Below are 6,000 nucleotides of genomic sequence, written 5' to 3'. Positions count from 1 at the left end.
GTATGGTGCTAAGAGAAGCTATTTGCTGACTAGATAAACTCAGAGGGGGGAAGTAGAGGAATCATCTGGAATTGTTTCCGATTTGCAGCTCCTTAATTTCCCCAGTCAGAGCTCTAACTATGTTGTGGCCCTCAAACCTGTATGGCAGTAATTACAGCCAGACAAAGACCCCAGATTTACTGGTGCATGTCGCCATAAATTTCAAAAGTGTTAATTAAATTCTGCTGTGCTGAATGTGTTTGCTGCCAACATCAGTCACGCCAATCATGCCCATGTGGTTTGAATTTGATCTTTCTTCCTGGTTTTTTTTTTCTGGTTTGGAAAGCTTTCTCATGACGTGATCAGGTTGTTGTGGGGATTCTTCTCCCCCTCTCTGCTCAACTTATTTGCCCCACTCGTGCTCTCCGTGTGACCCAGGCTAACATTTGGGCGAGACCGGGGAATAATGAAATGGCTGCGCGTGAGAGCTAGAGCATAAGCAGAGCAGAAAAATTCATTAGTCTGGTTTTATACTCTCCCCTGGGCTGTGTAGACACACATACACGCATACAGGTGAGATAGAGGGCGGACGGGGAGTTGTAAAAAGCTTTGCATGATGAAAAAGCAACAAGAACCACAAGTGTGTTAGCGTTGAAGACGGGGGAAAAAAATGCCACACTTGGCTCTGTAGAAACAACCAAACTGCAAAGAGTCTCATTATGGTGAATTACAGTTCTTTATCTCAGCTGGCAGGTACACCTCTGCGGTCACTAGAGGGCTATCAAAGCCAGCATTAACATCAAGAGCCTTTTGCTACGGTTAATAGTCAGGTGCACCGAGCTGCCTGTCTACAGGCGATATGATATTCCAGCCGTGTTCAGCTTTACTGTCTTCAGAAATAGTCAGGACACAATTACGTGGGTGTTATGTCCTTTATAAACACATTTCCTGTCTGTGAGCGTTATCAGAGTGTGAAAAGATCAGAACTACCTTTTTCCTGGGGTTTTCCCTGCAACAGGCAATTTCCTTTTCCTACGCTTTTCAGTGAAGTTGTGTAACAAATCAGAGAGCGACACTATTCTCTCACATACAGAAACCACACTGGTAGTAACACACACACACACACACACACACACACACATATATGCTTTCTCATTTTCTATCACACACACTGATTTACAGCTCTGGCAGTTGTCCCCCAGTCGGCATCCTGGTGCTGCAGCAGCGCTGTGGGGGGTGGCGAGACCTTAACACTGAAGATTGGATGTCCTCCGCCGCTTCCCCTATCATCGCCTCCTATTGCCATAACCAACAACTGTGTGAAGTACACACACTCCAGCGCTGTCTGCACGGTCAATTTTAGTATCTTTGATGTAGATGTGCCCAGTTTATCCTACAAAATATCATTCTTTGTGCTTTCCCACATTTTCTGACTTTAACCGAGTCTGTAAGACATGAAGCGACATGAAGCACCATCTTGCAACACAATGGATTTCAAAGTGACTTCTTGTTGACTTTGCAGAGAGTCTTTGGTTGAACGTCTCTGCATTTGGAGTAGCTGCTCAGAGCCCAGAGAGGTAAAATTATCCAATCTATCAAAAGCACAATCTTAGATATGAAAAATGAATAAATGATACAAGACATAACTACAAATTTGTCTTTCCAGCTCCCATTAGTCATCTCACAAACTCAGATTTTATCTCCTAAACCAACCATCAGAATAGAAAGAGGGTGAAATCAGTCTCCCTGTAACAACAACAGGGGCTGTTAGTCTGCAGGATGAGTACTTTTACTTGGTACTTGCCAATAAACTCTATAAACTTTATAACAGGATTATTTTACTGGTGATTTTTATGAAGTTAAAAAATGACCTGAGTGCATCTTCCCCCAATGACACACACACCAAGGCCTCAGAAAATGTGTAAAATTGACTATCTGACATCCATTTGTCAATTTCCCCTTATGTCCTTGTGGATGAACTCACAAAAAATCTACACAACTGCTGTAGAGGAACTCACACCACGTAAAACATGTTGTACAGTAAGGTCTCTGTTAACTGCACACAGAGAAGAAATCAAGCTGCAAGCGTTTCTTTTCTTCAGGTGATGAACGCTCTGCAAACTGTCCCAGCAGCATGTCAGCGTGGGGTAAACTCAAAAACAATATTTGCCACAGCAAGCCTTCAACACGCTGTGTACAGAGCAGCTTTCCCATCTTCCTCCTGTAGAGGGTCACAATATGGCAGCTGGGTTTGTTTGTTCTGAGGACCTGTGCTCGAGTGTGGAAAGAGGCTGCTCTCTGTTTGATTCAGAGCGCTCCAAAATACAAAACGCTGCCAGTGCAAACTCGGAGTGATTCATTGTGGAATAGTCCAGTTTTACTGTAAGTAGTGGCAGCAGCATTATCGGTTTAATTATTCAGTGTGTGAGTTTGTGGTTTAATGTGTACGTATGAGTGTTTCTGCCCGGTGATGCATGAATGACACCTCTTTGGTTACTGGCTGGCGTGTTTGTCTCTGACCCTGTTTGTGAGTCGGAGCCCATGTGTCAATAGGTATTTTTAGCGCCACCTCTCACTGCATTGCAATGTCACTCATTCGCACCCCTCCGAGTCCTCCCCCCTCACCTCCTCCCCGTCATCCCCGTCTCTGGGGCCTTCCAGTCAGCCACAACAGTCACTCTCACTGGAAGCAGCCAGCAACAGCCTGCCTGATTTAAAACAGGGCGGGAAATTTTGAGATCCAGGCGTGGAGACGGGGAAGGCAGATCATCAAACTTGGTGTTCAGAATGACTGCAGTGATTTAGCTGAGCTTTGTTTCTCCCTGGGGCTTTGGCCAATTTGAATATTGATTAAAATAATTAAAGGATAGCTGTAATTATATGTCTCTTCATAAAGGCTCTGAGAACATGGCACTGATGTTTTGAGGCGGTGATCAGTCAAGTTAAACTGCTGTCTGAGCAATAGACAAGGGGTGTGGATGGGCTAAACATGTAATTGGTAATGACAGTAGGGTGGAGGGCAGACAAAGACGACTCTCACATGGATAAACAACTCCCGAAATGTTATTGAAAGCAGCACAAAGAGACTGGAGAAGAAAAGGAGGCATTCAGGCTCAGCTGGCCCAGACAGGTGAGGAGAGGAGGGAGGAAAAGGGAAGTAAAATAATACAGGAGCTGTGGTGACACTCTGAACAGAGGGCAACAGTTGTGGAAGAGCCTCCCAAATGCCATAGCAGAGGCTGCAGCCCTCCACACTGTCAGATGTATGTGCATGTGTGTACAGATGAATAGCAGGGGCTTTCTAAAGAGGAGGAAACATGACACCAAAAAAGCGTCTGCACCCCCTCCCTCCACCTCTACCGCCTCCAGATATGAGGAAGAGGAGGCACAAGTGCACGGCTACAGCTGAGAGGATCTCCAGAGGCTCTGACCGCATGAGGGGTCATCTGGAACATGCCTGATCCGACACTTGACAATGCCAACTCCTCCAAACCCAATCCTGCCTCACCTCTCTCTCTCTCCCCTCATTCCCCCGACAACACCGAGTTCATCGCATTTCACACACATCCAGCTGCGTGATCACAGGGACGCCTCAGGCAGGGTCGGATTTATCCGGCAGATTCTCGCATGTCTTTGAGAGAAACTGCTGCAAGCCATGAAATGAACCTGTGAAAAGCACTTTTAAAAAAATGTGTAAGCTGCGTTTCTCTTTCAGAAGCGCGAGTCGAATTCTTCAAAAAGGAAGACGGAAAATTCAAGCGTGAAAGAGAGGATTAAAAGCTGTAGGTGTATCTGACGATGTAATGATACGGTTTTAGTCATTCTAGCAGCGTGCGTTCAAGGACCAGCCTGAAAATTAGATGGATTGCCATGAAATTCCATTAAAGACCCCTAACTCACTTTGGTGACCCCATGACCTTTCCTTCTGTGCCACCATTATGTTGACATTTGTGATTTTGAATGAATTATCACCATAACAATGAGACCCGAATCATGTGAGATTATGATTTTCCCTTCAGCTTCAGCTCTGCGCTTTGCGCTAATTAGGAATTGTAACTAATGCATATTAACATGCGTTTAGCCAAAAGCACCGCTGTGTTAGCTACACCCTCCTAGAGCTCAGAACATGACTGTAAAGTTGCCACGTTAACAAAATACATTAACAACCTTGATTCTGAAAGCAGGAAATCAACAATGAACAAATGAGATCTCTGTGGAACCTCCATTACACCATTACCAGACACCTAAGAAGAGAGCTTTGGGACATGCAACGCCCACCTTTACCCTTCGCCCGGGAACCTCCCCCTGGAGCGCACGCTAACCCCGTGACCTCCAACGCTCGCAGATCCTCTTCAGGGGCCAATCAAACACAACCTGCCGCAGGCCTGCGACACCGATACTGACTGAGCACAGATAAGACACACTAAGCAGACATCAAGGGAAAGTAGGGGTGCGTGCACACTCTCACACATCCACACACGTGTGTTCAAACCAAACAAAGGCCTGTGGTCACGTATGCATGTGAAGAAAGGAGGTATGCTGTTGTAAAATTAACTTCCTGGAGGATTTGTTGACCCTTGTAAATTGGAGACATTTATCGGTTTTGAATATTCCCAGTGAAAAACACACTGGTGGAGATGTTTGAGGGGGTAGAATGTTTGGTATGTGGTTCAGCGCTGGTTCCCAACATACTGCAAGCTTCGCATTCTGCAACTGATCTGTGTTGTCTGAATCCTGCAGCACTGCACAGCTGTCAGACCACAACAGGGGGTGGACAGGCTGCCCGAGTGAGTGTGTTTGTGAGTTAGTGTGTGTGTGTGTTCTCCCATGAAATGCCTCTGAATTGAATGCTTCCATTTCTAATTCAGATGTTTGTGTTTTTTGGACCAAAGTGATGTCAGAGAGGGGATAAATTCAAGCTGCATATTTACAATGACGGGCAATAGATCATCTGTCACTGCTGCTGAATAGAAGCTTTGGGTGAAAATGGTAATTTTCTACTGAATGCAATCACCTTTCGTAAAAAAGTGAAGACTTTTAACTTTGAACACAGCTTTCTTTCACCTGAAAACCCTTTCTTCTGCTTGACAGACCACTGATGTTTTGGGTAACTCATTCTTTTCCACTTTCTTTATCTTTAGCACGAAGCGCTTTCTTGTCCTTGCTGACTCATAACTGTGATACAGCTCAAACTCCTGTTCTCTTTCTTCCCCCCTCCCTCGTTCATCTCTCTCCCTTACTAAGAGAATTCCTCACAGGATCAGACCTGCTTTTTATGCTCTACTGCTTTTCACTCACAGCAAGTAGCGAAGGGGGGAAGGGGGAAAGGGGGAGGCGTTTTAGTAACAACAAACTAAAACTCTTTGGAAGAAGTGAGCATAAGTGAGGGAACGAAAAAATATATAAAAAGGAGCAGTGAAAGAAGAAGTGAGACACGAAAAGAGTCAACGAGAGGCGGCACGGGGCAGAAAGGAAATAATGCTGAAAAAGGTCATAATTTCTGCCAGGGGATTTGCAGTTGCCTGGACGACGAACAAAGCAGAGGCAGTTGGACGATGTGCACAACAGAAAGGGTTGAAAAGAAATGTGAACAGCTCTGGGGAGCGAGCTGGGAGTTGCTGCACTCTTCAGCCGGGTAATATCTACAACTCGGTTAGCAAAACAGCACAGAAATACACGCAGTGATCCCTCTGTCGTCCCTTTAATTTCAGATTAAGTATACCAGCCTTTTGATTTGCTTAACTTTACTGAAAAACAAAGTCTATAAAGTGGCTGTGCTTAGAGAAACCACTGCTTAGAAGATTAGCGATATGTCTTTACAGAACTGCGAGTGGAAAGTTTCAACGTTAAACACAGAGAATGAGGAGAGTCTTAGTTTGGTTTTAGCTTTCAATTGAAAAGCGATGAGAGAATGTTAATGATATGCAGAGAGAATGAGGCCAGATGAAAGCCGGTCTAAAGTCTGAGGCAGAAGCAGAGAGGGAGGAGGTGAGGGGGAAGGGGGAAGGATGGAGGGGTAGA

The sequence above is a fragment of the Mchenga conophoros genome, linkage group LG11, assembly GCF_057382185.1.
Source record: "Mchenga conophoros isolate Kocher_MC1m ecotype Shallow Benthic linkage group LG11, M_conophoros_male_GT1.1, whole genome shotgun sequence".
Lineage (NCBI taxonomy): Eukaryota > Metazoa > Chordata > Actinopteri > Cichliformes > Cichlidae > Mchenga > Mchenga conophoros.
This window is presented reverse-complemented; position numbering follows the sequence as displayed.